Source organism: Canis lupus, chromosome 2 (genome assembly GCF_011100685.1).
Source record: "Canis lupus familiaris isolate Mischka breed German Shepherd chromosome 2, alternate assembly UU_Cfam_GSD_1.0, whole genome shotgun sequence".
NCBI classification, from domain to species: domain Eukaryota; kingdom Metazoa; phylum Chordata; class Mammalia; order Carnivora; family Canidae; genus Canis; species Canis lupus.
The window spans coordinates 36206868-36224464 of NC_049223.1; the positions used below are offsets into that span (position 1 = coordinate 36206868).

At 39.3% G+C, this 17597-nt stretch overlaps 1 protein-coding gene across 2 annotated transcripts in view; it reads left to right on the top strand.

Moving 5' to 3' along the window:
- NDFIP1 (Nedd4 family interacting protein 1) overlaps positions 1 to 7172 on the top strand; it is a 51897-nt gene extending 44725 nt beyond the window's left edge. Inside the window, exon 8 of one of the 2 annotated variants that reach the window (XM_038530476.1) lies at positions 6120 to 7172. The gene's annotated coding sequence lies outside the window, so the exon portion shown is untranslated. Of the gene's footprint in view, positions 1 to 2437; positions 2555 to 6119 lie in introns of those variants that run through there. The other variant, XM_038530474.1, reaches the window with a different exon arrangement.
- The last annotated feature ends 10425 nt before the right edge of the window (positions 7173 to 17597 follow it).

Here is a 17597-nt window from a genome sequence, read left to right on the forward strand (position 1 = left end):
CCCCTATGGTAGGAAATACAGAGAAGGTAAGGAAGCCACAGTCCTTGCCTTTTAGCAGTTTCTAGTATAGTAAGGATGTTTTCATAAAAAACTGTTGAAAAGGGCAAGTTAGAAAAACTACCACAGGAGAAAACATTATCTCATGTTCTGACAATACAAAAGAGTCAGGGGTCTTTAGTCATCAGGGAGCTAGGATATTTGGCTCTATGAGGTCCTAGATCTTTAAATCTTGAATCCTAAAGCCACTGCTTATGTTGTACTGTTCTAGAGGAAAGTACTGGGAAGGAGACTTTCAGGCCTAATCACTGAGCTTTAATTAGATTCCCTAAGCCCCAGAGCTCCAGTGTGAAGAAACCTTTGGCTGTATCAGGATCTCCTTTTGCCTGGTTTACTTACAAGCCCGCCAAGGCTTCCATCACTTAAAATTAGGGAGACTTTCCTGGTGCCCTTCTTTAAGTTCATACATACCCTGATATTACACTCTGCTGGTAAGGAGGGTCAAACTTAAGGAAGGAGAAAGAGCCTATTCCCCTGCCTTGAATAAAAGGTCTAGGTCGTGTTGAGGCTCCTCTTTGATTCCTATGTGGTTTTCCCCAGAGCTGATTCTTAGATCAGTAGCTGCAAAAAAAGGAAGAACTGTGGAATCTTGAGAAAGAGTACACCAGAGAGAGACCTCTCTGGTAACAAGATCTAATAGGACTTGTTAGACTTCTCTCTTTGCTCCTTAAGACTTTTGGGGATGAGTGGGTTGTGGAAGAGAACTTTGAGTTACATCTAGGGGGCTAGGCTAGTTGAAGATGAGGCAAGACTTTGTTTTTTAGTTTTTGGGGTTTTTTTAAAGATTTTATTTTAAAGTAATCTCTGCACACAATGATGGGCTCAAACTTATAACTCTGAGATCAAGAGTTGCATGCTCTACCAACTGAGCCAGCCAGGCGCCCCTTCTTTTTCTTTTAAAAATAATAGATTCCATCAGTCTAGTCAAATGGTAGCTTTTGGGCAGCCCCAGTGGCTCAGCGGTTTAGTGCCGCCATCGGCCCGGGGTGTGATCCTGGAGACCCGGGATTGAGTCCCACATCGGGCTCCTTGCATGGATCCTGCTTCTCCCTCTGCCTGTGAGTGTGTGTGTCTCTCATGAATAAATAAATAAAATCTTTAAAAGAAAAGATAGCTTTGAATTTCTGAATGGACTGAGATAGCACCTCTGTCTCTTCTCTTCATTCTTCACTTAGAAGGAAGTTTTGGTATTTATTAGGGGATTACATACCTTCCTCATCTTGTTTCTGATACATAACAGATATCAGCCAGATTGGGAGAAAGCTTGAACTTCTCAGTTTTCCTGTATTGCTAGAGACTGATAGAAGAGTTTTTATTTATAAAAATTGTTACTGTTTTCTTTGGATTCTTAAAAATTCTGAAAATTTTTTTTAAAGATTTCATTTATTTATTTGACAGAACACAAGTGAGGACAGAGGGAGAGGGAGAAGCAGACTCCCTGCTGAGCAGGGAGCCCGATGTGCAGGGCTCGATCCTAGGACTCTGAGCTCATGACCTGAGCCCAAGGCAGAGGCTTAACCAACTAAGCCACCCAGGCCCCCAACTCTGAAGTGCTTTATTAGGAGTATTCTAAATGTAAAGTGAAGTGTCTTTATTTGAGGTTCTGAATTGAAGTTGACAGTCATTAGTATTAATGCTGATAAAGCTGTGAGGGACATTAGGCCTACTGTTCTCTGTATTTTGGAGTCAGAAGCCTTAGCATGCTTTTTGAGTTGTCAGAAACTTCAAGCATCCCCCAGTGGAGGGCATAAAAGGTTTCTTCACTTTTCTATCTGACTTTGCTATTCTAGTATTTGAAATCATTTCTGACATGCCCAGAGGATTCAGAGCTCTAAATTAGGGGACTTAGAATAGCATTTAGAATTCTAATGACTTCCTAATAATTGTCAGTATCCCTAGAGTGAATCTGAAAAGCCATAATATCTCTTGGGACTGAATTTCCTTTGTCCATTGACAGGGGTAAGAACTGTTCATATGGATCCAAATGTAGAATGTTTCTCTAGTTCAGAGGAAATTTATTTAATTTGAAGTTGTGCTAGCAAACCATCTTGTAAGGTATTAAGATTTTCTTTCATTGAGACTTCTTATTACTTCATTTAATGTAGTTGTCTGGTTAAAAGCTAGCTGTAGGCTTACTTTTTGCCAGAAAGACATGGGTAGGGACTTTGAAAATAGCTTTGCCATAACAGAAAAATAACTTAATGCCCATTAAGTCCTAAGATCTGGCGTTTTACTAGAAAAAGGTGTAAGAATAGTGACTTTTCAGGTGACGCAAAATATAATACACACAAACCTTGAAATGACCCCAGAAGGCCTCTTTCTAATCAGTTAAAGCAGTTGTTAAAAGCCACACACTAAAGTTCATGTACTTCTATCTTAGGAGCTGCTTTCAGGTTCCCTTTTGGGAGCTCATTTAAGCTTAAAAAGGAAATCTGGTTTCCTACGCCACAGTGAGAAAAGCCAAATGAAGCTGTTAGAGGTGGGCCCAGAGGCATCAAGAAGTATTTGAGTACAGGAAGCAGAAGAATAAAATGTAAATACTCTTTCTATATTGTTTAAAAAGAAACAGATACCTTTTAGAAATCTCTTTATCAAAAAAAAAAAAAAATTTAAAAAAAAATTAAAAGAAAAAAAAGAAATCTCTTTATCTAGAGCACCTGGGTGGCTCAGTGGTTGAGCATCTGCCTTTGGCTCAGGTCGCGACCCCAGGGTCCTGGGATCGAGTCCCTGCAGGGAGCCTGCTTCTCCCTCTGCCTATGTCTCTGCCTCTCTCTGTGTCTCTCATGAATAAATAAAAATCTTTAATAAAAAAAAAAGAAACTTCTTTATCTAAAATGGTCAAAATGTAAAATGTTTATGCTTTTTCTTATTTATCAGCTAACTGGAAAATAAATTTATATGGAGTACCACTTGCTCTGATGCTGTCAAGTGGTTGAGGGCTTAGCTACAGGAGCTGGGACATGGTAACACAGTTAACTGGTATCCAACACTACTCTGAAAGTACTGGCTCATAGGTAGCACAATAGACTTTAAATTCTAATATTTTAACCACTTTTGAAATAGGAAAGAGGAGCACCTGAGTTGAGTGGCTCATTTGGTTATAACAGCATCTGCCTTCGGCTCGGGTCATGATCCTGGGGTCCTGGGATCACGCCCCCACTACCACCACCAGTTGGGCGCCCTGCTCAGCGAGGAGTCTACCTCTCCTCCTCTCACTCTTGCTCTCTCTCAATAAATAAATAAAATCTTAAAAAAAAAAAAAAGGAAACAGGAAAGAGTTTTGGTGTTTTGTTTTGTTTTTTTGAGAGAGAGAGAGCACACACAGGCACCTGCATGAGCTGTGGGGGAGAAGCATAGGAAGACTCCCTACTGAGTCTGATAAGCAGACTCCCTACTGAGTCTGATAAGCAGACTCCCTACTGAGCAGGGATCCTGATGCAGAGCTCCATCACAGGATACTGAGATCATGACCTGATCCCAAGGCAAAGGGTCAACTGACTGAGCCAGTCAGGTGCTGGCAGGAAAGAAAGTTTTGTAAGCCCTGACATTAATGAAATAGGACCCTTCATATTTAGATGATTCCTGTGATCTGGTGAGCTGTACACGTTAGACACCAGATATTTAATTTTTCCCCCCTGTGATGATAAATGCTTTGATTTTTCCCTTTCTAGTTTCCCCTCCTCCTCCTTAATATCTCTCTTAATTTATTAAAGGAAGTTCACCTCAAGTTAAAGTTTGATTTATTGACTGTGTTATAAAGTAGCGAGATAGTAAAAATGTTTCTAGTGGAATTTTTGCTTAAAACAATTGTATAATGTTCAGGAAAAAAAGGGTTGTCTTCCTCTTGAAAGTAAATGATCTGTAGGTTCTTGGCTCCTTTTGTTTCTGAAGTGATCTCATCTACAATTCAGTAATGAAGTCTGTAGTCCCTAAAACCTTTCTTTCCTCCAGTTGTGTTACAGCATAGTTTTTGTAACAACTTGTGAATCAGGTCCATGTGAACAGGCCTCTGAGTCTTAAGAGAGCAGTGAGCACCTCTCTAGCAGTCATTTTCATCTGGAGTCTGTACGGTAATTGAGATTACCCGTTACTAACCTAGCGAGGTGTATGGGATTTTAATGTTTGCTGGGTGGCTCTGACTTTGAGGGATCTACTAAAGCTAATTTACCTCTGGAGGCAGCATGGTCTAAGGAAAGTGGCCAGATAGTTATCTGGGCTGTATCATATGTTCCTGCAGATTCTAGTGTTTTGGTGAATCGGAACAATTACATTAGTTTTCATCTGTTAAAGGAAACTGATAAAACTGAAGTTACTTCAGTTTGTAATAAGTCCAGCCCCCTGGCGATAACCTCCTTTTGACATGGGTCTGCTGATACTCCTTTTGCTACTTGGTTTTTTGAGTTCTTTATGTTTGCATGTCTTTGTCCCTGCACATCCTGAGGCCTTTCAACCTAAACAAAAGTTGCTCTTGTGTCAGTAGTGCTGGTTTCCTTGGATACCAGCTGAATTTGGAATATGGGAGAGTATTAACAGTTTAAAAACCATATGTTGATTTTTTAAAAGTTTTTTTTCATATGTTGATTTCTGCTATTGTTGTAGCTCCTGTGCATCATGTCATGTCAGCCTTTTGAAGATTGATGCAGTTGTCTAGTCAGAAGAGATAGAAAAGGGTGCTTGTAGCTTTTACAGGAATTTTGAAAGGTGAAAAGGGAGCTTAGCTTAGGGCCAGCATATGAGCCTGTCCAACTCTCCTTGGTGCAGGGTGTACCCAAGGTACTTTCTCAAATACTTAAGTGTATATCTCTTTACTGTTTTTTTTTTTTTTTTTTTAAGATTTTATTTATTCATGAGAGACACAGAGGGGCAGAGACATAGGCGGAGGGAGAAGCAGGCTCCATGCAGGGAGACCGATATGGGACTCGATCCCAGGACCTCAGCATCATGACCTGAGCTGAAGACAGGTGCTCAACCGCTGAGCCACCCAGGGGTCCTTCTTTAGTGTTTTTTTTTTTTTTTTTTTTTAGCACAAATATCTGAAGTTCCTTATGCTTTTCCCCAGTATTTCCATGAAAACCAAAACAATTACACCAATATAGAAATGCCTCAGAGTATTAGATGAAAATTGGACTTAAAAAATATATAACATATGGACATTATTTTGAGTATTTCAGTCACATCTGTTCCTTTTTAAAAATTAGTTTTACTGGGATGCCTGGGTGGCTCAGTGGTTGAGCATCTGCCTTCGGCCCAGGGTGTGATCCTGGAGACCTAGGATCGAGTCCCACATCAGGCTCCCTACATTGGAGCCTGCTTCTTCTCCCTCTGCCTGTGTCTCTGCCTCTCTCTGTCTCTCTGTCTCTCTCGCTCTCTCTCTCTAGAATAAGTAAATCTTTTTTAAAAAATAAGTAAATTTTAAAAATAATAGTTTTATCAATTTTTTTCAGAGATAAATTGACTTTTTTTTTACTTGTTTTTGACTAAAATAAATAGACTTTTTCCCTAATTGGTTAAAAACGAGTATGTGTTTTTAATCAATTAGGGGATTACATACCTTCCTCATCTTGTTGTCCTTTATCTTTACCGTGCTCTGAGTACAGCATGACATCATTGGCATCCTTATTGGAAATCTTCTCTGTGTGGTATCTAGCAAAATTGGCAGAGTAAATCGTAGCTTCAGGTGGGTCAGAAAATGGCCTGTGCACTGGGTTCTGCGGGGTCTTGGCCTCCACGTTACAGTCATCACTGTGGGGCTAAGTGCAGGGTGAAGGAAGAGGTCTTTGCATTTCATTCTTTTGTGAGGAAGTTTAGAGGAACCCCGGACCTCATGGGCTTTAGAGAAAGTGGTCAAGTTCTTTCTAGTTCTGGAGTCCCTGGTAACTTTAGGAACCAAAATTTTAATGTTTATTGAATAGTATGATGTCAGTGTATAGTAATCTTAAAGCTATGTTAAAATGTACTTCTTGTGTCTCCAAACATCCTGCCTCCTTTTGTGACTACATCCTTCTCTTGGCCAAAATAAAAAGCTAACTAGAGTTTCAATATTCAATATCCTTCTCTGGCAGATGTTTTCTGGCAAAGGCCTTCCTGCGTTTATGAATTCTCTCTCAAGAAGCAAGGGAACACCTGCAGGAAGTGAATCAAGATGCAGAACACAAGAATAATCACCTGCTTTAAAAAAAAAAATAAAAGTACTGTTGAAAAAGATCATTTCTCTTTATTTGTTACTAGGTGTAAAATTTTAATAGTTAATGCAAAATTCTGTAATCATTGAATCATTAGTGATTAATGTTTGAAAAAGCTCTCTCAATCAAGTATGTGATGTATTAATAATGCCTTATCTATGGTTTGTAGTTATTTTAAATAGCATGAGCCTTGTCCCTGTAGTCAGTAGGGGGCAGTCTTGCTTTATTCATCCTCCATCTCAAAATGAACTTGGAATTAAGTATTTTAGTGTAAGATATGTATAATGCTGGCCATTTTAAAGGGGTTTTCTCAAAAGTTGAAACTTTTGTTATGACTGCATTTCTGCACATAATCCATACTTGCTGTTGAAATTAATCTAGAAATTTATTCATTTGTACTGTGAACACCTGGAAGCAAAATCATAGTGCAAAATACATTTAAAGTGTGTTCAAGAATATGTTCTGAATTGGTAAATAACAAGCATTAATTTTTTATAGTCTGCATTCCAAATTTTGCAGTACCTTATTCTGTGTTATATACCTAAAAAATTGTAAAGGTGGTGTCACTGTATAAAATAAAAAGGGCAAGGACAAATCCAACTTAATTACTAAAATGCAATTCTTGACATTCTGTATGATTAGAATCCATACCCCTCCCCCCCCCTTTTTTTTAGGTCTCCTAATAGTTAGGCCAGGGGCTGGAGTAGGGAGGGAAATTAGGTACGAAGGTGCAAAGAAAGAATTAGTTTGGAACTTTTGAGATGATCCCTAACATACTGTAGTAGTACTACTTGCTTTTACAATGTGTTAGCAGAACCGAATGAGTTATAAACGTAGAATGATGTGCTTTCTGCCAAGTGGTAATTCACCTTGGTTTGCTATGTTAAAACTGTAAATACAACAGAACATTAATAAACGTCTCTTGTGTAGCAACTTTTGCTGTAGATTAGTGTTTAATTTCTTGGTTTGCATTTGTTCATTGCCAGGGCAATTTTTTCTACTCCTTATTCATACAGATTCATGCAGAATCATTCACGAAGTACAAAAAAATTGGTTTGAAGCCAGTTTTTTTTTTCTTTTTCAGCACAAAAAGTTCCCTTCTCTTATACTCAGTACATTCCTAAAGATGCATGTGAAAATTGCTTCTGCAAAAGATAATGGATTAAATAAAGAGGAGTTTTAGAGATTTTAAATCATTCCAGAATTCCCAATTATGCTTCATTTTTTAGACATAATCTTAATTTATTTCCAGTATTTTCTGCATATTACTTGCCTTTGCTCTTTTTCTCATTCAAACACAGTCCATTGGTTTAGGTCCTATGAGCACCTGGCTGAGGTGAAAGATTACTTGTTCCTCCTGATTTCTATTCTTGTCCCAGTTGTGCTAAATTTAAAGACCAGTAATAGTCTGAATAAATTTGGACACATGCAACAGAAAATTATTTATATTATCTTACAGGACAAAATAGAAGGGCCCTAATAACATAAACTGAAACATAAACTCACTTTGTGTTTATTCTTTAGATTTGGTTTTGTATATTCAGAGAATGAAATACTTAGAATTCCTATTTCTACATATTTGGTGGTTCTTAAAGGCTTTCTCACATGTAAACCTATAGTCTGACATGCTAAGTACTTTGAAGGGTGATTTCTCCTTTTTTCTTTAAAATATTAGGAATAAAGATAATAAAAATAATTGGAATAGTGAAGTCTTCTCAGATGTGTAAAGTTGGTCTCATTTGTTAGCTGGAGTCCTTAACTATTATTTGGATGGAAATATTTACACTATACTGTTATTTTTCATTTTTCTCTCATTTTCTGTTTCCCTTTGGTAGGTTCATTAGTAAGAATAATTGTTTGTTTGAAAGGATATACTGAGGAACCACTGTTACTCACTGAACATTACGGAATAAACTGGCCTTGATCCTGAGCTAAGGAACAACTAGGGCTTACCTATGACCACAGAGGCCCCTCACACCTCATGCCTGTTCATGTGGAATCATACAAGCTATGTTTAAAAGATTCTGTGTAGCAGTTTCTTTTTTCAGAAAATTAGATTGCTTTGTGTGGGAATAAGATGTTATTAAAACTTGTGAAAAATTAGAAGAGTGAATATCTTTACTAATAAGATCAATTTTGTTTTGGGTTTTAAAGAAGAATTTTAATGAAGTAAATGATTGTATTTTTAATTTTTTGTTCACTTTCTTGTTAATGTAAGTTATCTCACTTGGGCTATGGCCCACCATGAGACATTGGTAGCACCTAGGAAGTGTCTTTTGACCTTCACTATATTCTTAAACTAGAATATATTCCACTTAGTTATAAATTGCTTAAAGGAAGAAAGAACTACTGAAAGGGAGTTTCAGGGCTAATAAAAGTGATAATTCAGTTTAAGTAGTTGCTGAGGTGGCAAGATTCTGAGGTCAGAATCAACAAAAATGTACCCCACAAAATGGAGTGTTTTTAGCTTTGAATCCAACCATATTATCTCTTCTCTATGTCCAACCTTGACAGTTAACATGGTAGATACTGGAAAAGCACTTGACCCCGATTCCATTAAATATTGATAATCAAATTTTAACTTCAAACATGCCAAGACTAGACACAGAACTGTACATTTATGTAAAGTATGTGGGAATATTTTGTGAACAAGGACCTGGGATCCCTGTGTACTATGTGAATCTAGTTCTTGGTGAAATCCCAATGATGAACACCGGTAAGTCATATGTAGAATGTATTCTAGTAATTTTCAGAATCTTCTCTTGTTTTTCAGCTATTTAGAAATATACCAGGAACTCCCGAAGGGGAGAGAAGGTTTAGGTTGACAGTAAAAGGTTTTCAGGAGGAAAAGAGTTGCAGAAACTGATTTTGTATCCTCTGATACTAAAAAAAAAAAAAAAAAAAAAGAAAACCTTTTTGACAAGCCAGTTCACTGTCTCACCTACAACTTGATGGTCTATAGAAAGACCTGCTCTTAACAGAAATCTGAATGGAAAGCTATCCTCCCAGGACAGTTTCCCTATCTATAAGTTTGAAATACCATCTAATGCATGGCATCTTGATCCCCTCAACCCTCCAGTTATTCTCAGAATTTGAAACTTGTAGAATGTATTCTTCAAGTTTTCATTCAATACCTGTTTCTACTTAAAAGTCTTTCTTGGGGATCTCTGGGTGGCTCAGTGGTTTAGCACCTGCCTTTGGCCCAGGGCGCAATCCAGATCAGAGTCCCACATCGGGGCTCCCTGCAGGGAGCCTGCTTCTCCCTCTGCCTGTGTCTCTGCCTCTCTCTGTGTGTCTCTCATGAATAAATAAATAAAATCTTTAAAAAAAAGTCTTTCTTCACAAACATTGTTTTCTTAGTTTTTTTTTAATTTTTATTTATTTATGATAGGCACACAGTGAGAGAGAGAGAGGCAGAGACATAGGCAGAGGGAGAAGCAGGCTCCATGCAGGGAGCCCGACGTGGGATTCGATCCCGGATCCCCAGGATCGCGCCCTGGGCCAAAGGCAGGCGCCAAACCGCTGTGCCACCCAGGGTTCCCTGTTTTCTTAGTTTTGATGGCTTTAAGGTCAAGTAGTAAATTAGTAAGATGTAAACTTAAATGCACATCTGTTAAACCTGAATATAGAATATGTGAAACAGAATTCTCTTGCATTTTGCAGAATTTCATCCAGGTCAGAAACTGAGAAGCATTTACGTAAAATAGCTCTCCCAACCCTGCTGTGTGTGTTGTTCAACGTGCTCTAAAAGGGATTAGTTTTTACTATTTATATGGAAAATGAAACATTTCACAAACTTTTCCCTTTCCGTATGTGATTGCTGGTTTTAGACAACAAAAATCAGAAAAGTGGTGTCCTTCAAGTCTTAAAGATTAGTGCAGAGGCTCTGAGAAGACAGTATTCATTGTTATTCATTGTTTGGGAAGTTCAAGAGCGGTATGGTATATACAGCCTGGGAAACAAGAAAATGGGTCAAAAACCTATGAGAAATCTCAAATAGGAAATGTGATTTCCTGACACAAAGCATTATCAACTAAACTACAACAAAGGAAGTGCTGCCTTCTGACCATGAAACAGACTGACTCTTTTCTGAAATTCATCCAGAGCCACAGTGATTTTCCACCTTGCAGAGTTAGGGTTTGCATTCATGTCCCCTACTGAGAGCTGCTTCCCCCATTTAAGCCAGTTACTTCCTGAGCCAAGTAGAGGATTGGAGCAACCTATTATCATAACTTGGCTAGAGTTACACTTGATGAAACATCCTTCTTTTGCACAACAGTTAGAAATGCCTAAAATGTCCCTTTATGTGAAGTTTTAGAATTTTGCCCTCTGCTTTCTGATTTTACGTCTTTATTTTGAAGAGACATTTCATAGGCTGTATTTGGCAGGCGCTAGGTTTAGACATCATTCTGGTCGTTTGAGCACATTCATTCTCTGAGTATCAACTTTAAGGATTTTTACAGCAATGATTTATTTCCAGTTCACATTTTAACTGGATTTGCAGATAATAAATTAGTAAGTGAGCCACTTGGTATATTGTATCAATATCTTCACAAACCCTTTTATTGCTACATCATTTGGTACTATGTAGTTTTTAAAAAGTGGAGACTGGTAGCCTAAAGAAAATTAGTCCATGTTTTTCTAGGTTTGACTCTCAAATTCTGGATCTGTGTTTCCATCATGTGTAGGAGAAAAACCTTTTTGGGGGGTTATATATATTTTCCCTGAGGCTATATGTGTGAAATGGGTTTTAATCTGTATGTAGGTGTCCCACCTGTATTTGGTTTTAAGCCCTTCTGTGATTTAGCAGTTCCCAAGATGTAGCATTGAAACAAAACTTTGTTTTTCTAACATCCATTTTGTAGAATTATAAATAGTCAAACTTGGTTCCTGCAGCAGTTCCTCGGAGCTTCTAAATAAGGGTAATGGGTAATTTCTCGTCACTAGTCTTCACTTTCCGTGGAAGTTTGGATACAAGAAATTTGCAGAGTTGTATATTTACATTTAAAATGAAGAGGTGATTTTTTTTTTTCCATTAGAGTATTTTCAGGGCATTGTTTGCTGGGTAAAATTACGAATTATTTTGTCTTCAAAACAGGTCTGTAGGTCTTCTCAAAGCTCATGGCTACCATACTTCTTTAAAGCAGGGCTATGGGAACGAGTGTGTTTGCAGAGCAACAGGGAAAGGCCATAGGGAAATTAATTTCTAAATATTTGACTAAGAATGAGTGGCCTCTTCCTTGGAGGTCTTTAAAAATAGAGTGGATCCTCATCTGTTTGAAATGGTTTAAGGATAAAGGGAAAGGAATGGATTAACAGGCCCCTTGAAATCCCCAAGAGCTCTAGAGGTTTGTACGTGGCCCACATCAGTGACAGATGCAACGGTAAGTTCGGCAGATGTCACATCTGCCACTCCCAGGCCGTGCTCATTTTAATGTGATGATCTTATGGGAGCATTGTCCTGAATAGTCGCAAGAGGCAAAGGAATGTGTCAACCTCTGGTAAACCTCATTTGGGAGGCTTATTACCTACTACTACATTTATTTTAAGATCCAGTGATCAAAAAAAGTCACACTTCACTCAGAATTCCAAAATGAGAAAACAAAAAAAGCACCCTCTAGTTTCTGAAGCTGTTTTCAAACCTCTGTATATTCTGAAGGAATCTTGTTTAGGTGGCATTAGCTAATGTTACCTTTCTGAATCCTGCCCCTAAGGGACCACTGGAGGAAGAAAGAAAGCAGATTAGGTGGGTAAGGAGGTCCCTAGAGGAAATGAAGTCTGATTTGTTAAGAAAGGACTGATGGAAGAGGGTGGCAAATCAGTTCCTTTTGTCCTTTGGTCCTGCTTTAATCCTTTAGACTCACAGGATAAAATTGCTAGCTAATTTGCTAGGAGCCCCCTATAAAAGAAGATTGGCCTAAATTGAAGAATAAACTTAAAGAGTGACTAAGGATTTTTTTAAATTCCTCCTTTATTCGGGTCACTTTTTTTTTTTTTTTTACATATGATTATGTCTTCAAGTGGTTGGATACCCTTCTTGAGAGGTTTTCTTTACAAAAAAGAAGAAAGGCCCTGAAATTCCAGAGACTCTTTCCCCCCTCACTGTAGTCTTCTTTTTAAGAGTGTGATGAACTAAATTCACTAGGCTGTAGTTTACATTTAAAAAAAAAAAAAGACTAATGTGTTTTATGGTGGCATTTTTATGCAGGTGACTCATTGGTAGAAGTATATTGACCATTTTAAAGTGCAATCTGATCTTACAGGGGGAGACAATTTAAATGTCAGAGAATTTAAGTTACAGACACTGTACTTAGGACAAATTATTGTGTTTGCATCTTGGTGCCAATCTCAATCATTTCCTCATTAGGTACTTTTTTTTTCAAGTAATACCTATCCATCCAAAAACAGTATACTAAAAATTGTCATTAAAACATATCAAGTTTTAATAGCAAGCCGTGGATACTTTTACTGCCTTTTATTTATTGCCAAGTGTATTTTATTAGAAGGAAAGGTAAATAAATGTGTTCGGCGAAAAATATGTAGTGTAAGTCAGTCCCAGTAGCAGTTATTATTTTTTAACTAGATGGTGAAGCATTTACACACTTAGTTTATTAGTGACCTTCCCATAAAATTTTTAGGAACACAAGGCCAAACAGAGGTCATAAGTTTCTGTAAGCTGGCCCTCTGCTTTGGGTGACATGAGAGAGCTGAAGAGAAGCCAAGACACCCTCCCTGCGTCTTCACTTTCCAAGCAGCCTTGGCTTCACCTCCGTCTACAGTGTTCTCTTCCCCTCTCAGAGAATGATGGATGAAATTCAGATAGTCACCTGTGTCTGAAGTAATAAAGCTGCATTTGGAAAGAAGAATTCTACTTTTATATTCCATAAATACTTGTGCCCTTACTTTTTTGTTGTAAACCACTTTACTGAGATATGATGGACATACAAAAAGCTGTACATATTTAATGTATGCAACTAGTGTTTGGAGAGGGGTCATTCAGATGCCGTAAACATCCGCTACTTCCAGAAGTTTCTTCCTGCCCGGCTATTATTTTAATCTATATCTAAATATATCCAACATCTCCCAAAGTTTCTTCTTGCCCTCATCATCATCATCATCATCATCTTTTGGTTTTGGAGTGAGGATTTTTGGTCTCGTTTTGTTTTTGGTGATAACACTTAACATAAGACCTTTTTTTAAATATATATTTTTAAGATTTTTATTTATTCATGAGAGAGAGACACACAGAGGCAGAGACACGGACAGAGGGAGAAGCAGGCTCCATGCAGGAAGCCCGATGTGGAACTTGATCCTAGGACTCCGGAATCACGCCCTGAGCCAAAGGCAGGCGCCCAACCACTGAGCCATCCAGGGATCCCAAGACTTCCCTTCTTCCCAAAATTTCAAGTGCACAATACAGTGTTGTTAACTCTGGGCACTATGCTGTATAATGGATTGCTAGGACTTACTCATCTTGCATAGCTGAACTGCTCTGGCTTCTTGGATATAGATGTTTTCAGGCTTCATTTGGTAAAAAGTTATTAACTGGGGCAGCCCAGGTGGCTCAGCGGTTTAGTGTCGCCTTCAGCCCTGCGTGTGATCCTGGAGTCCCGGGATCGAGTCCCACATCGGGCTCCCTGCATGGAGCCTGCTTCTCCCTCTGCCTGTGTCTCTGCCTCTCTCTCTCTCTCTCTCTCTCTCTCTCTGTCTCTCTGTCTCTCTGTCTCTCATGAATAAATAAAATCTTTAAAAAAGAAGTTATTAGCTGATTATGATGCGTATGACTGGCTGTCACATGTGCAAGTTCTGTAGAAGAGAGCCCCTAGCTGCTAGGAACTTCTGGTTGAGGGCAAGGGCTGGGCAGGACATAAGACAGTGCTTTCCTGTCCAGGAATCTCAATACATCATAAGTTTCTCTGCCTTACTTGTATAGTGGTGGAAGAAGTTTCCTATACTTTTCAATTACATTAACCTGCCTCTAGTTTTCTTTTTACAGTAGGGCATTAAAGATCTTCACAAAACCAAATGTTCTCCAAGGAAAGAGAGATTACTGCCACCGTGGAAGCCCTGATGCCCAAAGAACTGACAAGGATGGAGGGGTGAGGGGTGCATCTCAGAGGCCTGGAAAACCAGCTGCAAAGGGAGGTGCAGGCTTGAATCCACCGGGCCATGGCTTGAACCCTTACTCCCCATTTTCTAGCTGTGTAACCTAGGTCATTCGGTTGCCCTAGCCAAGCTTTTTTTTTCCTAACCTGCGTTCTGGAGTATTTTCTCAAGGAGCTCTTTTTAGATTTAAATGGGATAATGTAGTAAAATGCCTGGCAGCTCTGTACCCAGATACGGCACTGGAACCAAGAGCAGGACATGGAAAACCCAAACCTATAATTCAAACCAAGGGCATTCATTCTCTTCTCAGGGCCACGTGGCTTCCCTAAGTTCTGCTTTTCCTCACTCTTTCTTTCCTCAAGGCTGTCATTAGACCATCCCTGATAATTCAGACCACTCTTCCTCCTAAATTCCTGCTGCCCAGATGAGAATATGACTTAGCCTTGCTTTTCTGGTAATAACCATCATGTGTTTATGTAGGACGTTCTATTTGTATACATGTTCATTTGATCCTCACAGATTACCATAAAAGGGTGTTCTTTACCACCAAGCAACCAAAACCTCCCTCCTCCTGGCAAATAATCTTTCAACAGTCACGTCAAAACGCTCTATAAATCCAATAAACTCTGATTCTCATTTTCTTTCTTGAGTTCTACAGGCTGAGATTCTGGCCTCCTTTCTTCTTGGGCCATTTGTATTATATTTCAAGATTTCCCATTCATTATCTTTGTGTGGATTTGGGTCTTCAAAGTGTCCTTTGAACTTCTTATCCTTCTCCTTGTTTCTTTCTGCACTTGCCTTAAATTCTTCGCTACTTTCCCCACTCTACATATTCTCTGCCTGCTTCCCTGCACCTCCCCCAACAAGCTTTCTAGTACTTCTTGGCTTTTTCCGGCCCTAGATTCCTACATATCTCTTTTCTACAACCATAGATAGGGCCATTTTCTCTGTAGCTATCTTCTGCCTCCTTTTCTCTGCATCTCGCCTGGGCCACAGCAACACTAGTTGCTTTTTGCCTTCCTTGGCCCTCACTCCCCCCACCCCCCCCACCCTACCTCCCCCACCTACCCCCCCACCCCCCCACCGCACCCCCCGTGCCCCACATAACCAGACAGTCACAGGCTTTAATTTCCCTCCTGAACGCCCCTGGGCAGCAGAGGTACAACCCGTCTTTTCCTCTTATTTGGGATTTGGGGAGCTTCTCACAGATGTGGCCCAGGTCACAATAACTATGGGCTCAACTCTCCTATCCCTTCTGTTTGAGTTTGGGTTGTCACTAAATAGGAGACAATGAGATGTCCTCTGCTCACTGTTCTTCCTCATCTTGCAGGAACAGAAATGACTTCTGTGGGAATCTGTGGTGAGCTTTAGGTCCGTATGGAAAAGCACCTGATAGTTGGCTAGCCCCAATTTTCAGAATCCTGTCGATGTTTCTGAACTACCTCATAGGAAACACCTGCAAGCTTCTAATTGGAATTTTATCTTCTAAAAATACCTTTAACCATTAAAAAAATAATAAAACATCCTTACTCAAATGTGTCTTCAACCTGTGTAGATATTTATGCTTTCATTTGCAGACCTAAGTGGAGCAAGGATTAAAATTGAACTTATAAATGAACTGAATAAAAGCAACTATTTTATCTGCTTTATTGATTGGAGTATCAATAAGATTTTTTTTAAATTTTTATTTATTTATGACAGTCACACAGAGAGAGAGAGAGAGAGGCAGAGACATAGGCAGAGGGAAAAGCAGGCTCCATGCACCAGGAGCCCGACATGGGATTCGATCCCGGGTCTCCAGGATCATGCCCTGGGCCAAAGGCAGGCGCCAAACCACGGCACCACCCAGGGATCATCAATAAGATTTTGTTTACAAAAAGGTTCTCTAGCTGAAAGAAAAGGTTGGAAAACCACTGCCCTAGATGAGCACCCCAGCTCATCTCTCACTTTGCCTGAAGCTATTGGACCACAATACTGTTTTTTTTCTCCCTTGATTGTACAGGGATTTCAGAAAACCTTGATTTTGCAAAAAAGAGCCAAAAAAAAAAAAAAAATCTAAATGTCACCTCTATTCCACTACCCTCCCCCCACAAATCAACTGTTTTTTCTTTTTCAGTCTTGTTTTTGTATATTTATCACTTTGACATAGTGTATAGTTCTAGCCTAGTACAGTCCAGTGAGATGAAGTCACTTATTAAGCCATTCTGCTTATGTCATACATTAAATTTTTGCTGTCCTGAAGATTCTCTTGCCTTTTCCTGCTTTTCAACTAGGGTTTGTTGTTTTTTGTTTTTTTTTTTAAGATTTTATTTATTTACTCATGAGAGAGAAAGAGAGAGGCAGAAACACAGGCAGAGGGAGAAGCAGGCTCCACACAAGGAGCCCAATGCAGGACTCAATCCTGGATCCCGGGATCATGCCCTGAGCCAGAGGCAGACGCTCAACCACTGAGCCACCCAGGCGTCCCTTTCAACTAGTTCTAATGAATCCTACATGACAGTGTTTTTTAAGCCAGCTTCTAATACTTCTTTCCACTGTTCTGTTGCTAAGGAAAGTAACCAGGCTTTTGCAACAACTAAAATAAAGGCTTCCTATACACTTAATTGTCTTTCATTGATAGGGTGTCTAAAAGAGATCTAGTTCTCTGTACATCTGAAATTCACATCAAATCAAATTCTTTTTTTCCGGGGATTAAACTTACAGTAAATATGCATATTGTTGTGCCACAGGTGCCTACCACAGACACACAGTAACGGGTATCATGTATTGCGCATTTACCATGTGCAGAGTATGCTGCTTCATTCTTTATGCACATTACCTCATTTAATTGCCATCCTAAACCTTTGAGGTATAGTACTATTATCCTTATTTTTATTTTCTACTTTTAAAAAAGGAGACTCAGGGAGGTTAATGGACATGCCCCTTAGAGCTCCTAAGTAGGGAGGCTGAGACTAATTTGGTTTGTGCTGTCAGAGCATGAACTCCAAATGGTGATGTAAAACCTGCTCCTCAAACAAACAAACAACAACAACAACAAAAAAAAAACCTGCTCCTCTTGTGAGTGCACCTGCTTCTCTGTCCCCTCTTTTTATTTTCCTGCTCCTTTTTGATCCACTATTCCTTTCTTTTTCCCCAGGGCTCCTAGTCTGCCAACTTCCACTTTATTGGAGGTGGCAATGGAGGGATTCTGGCCTGGAGGCACAGAACATCCACCCTTCCACAGCTGCCTGAGATGTCCACTGATCCCCCATG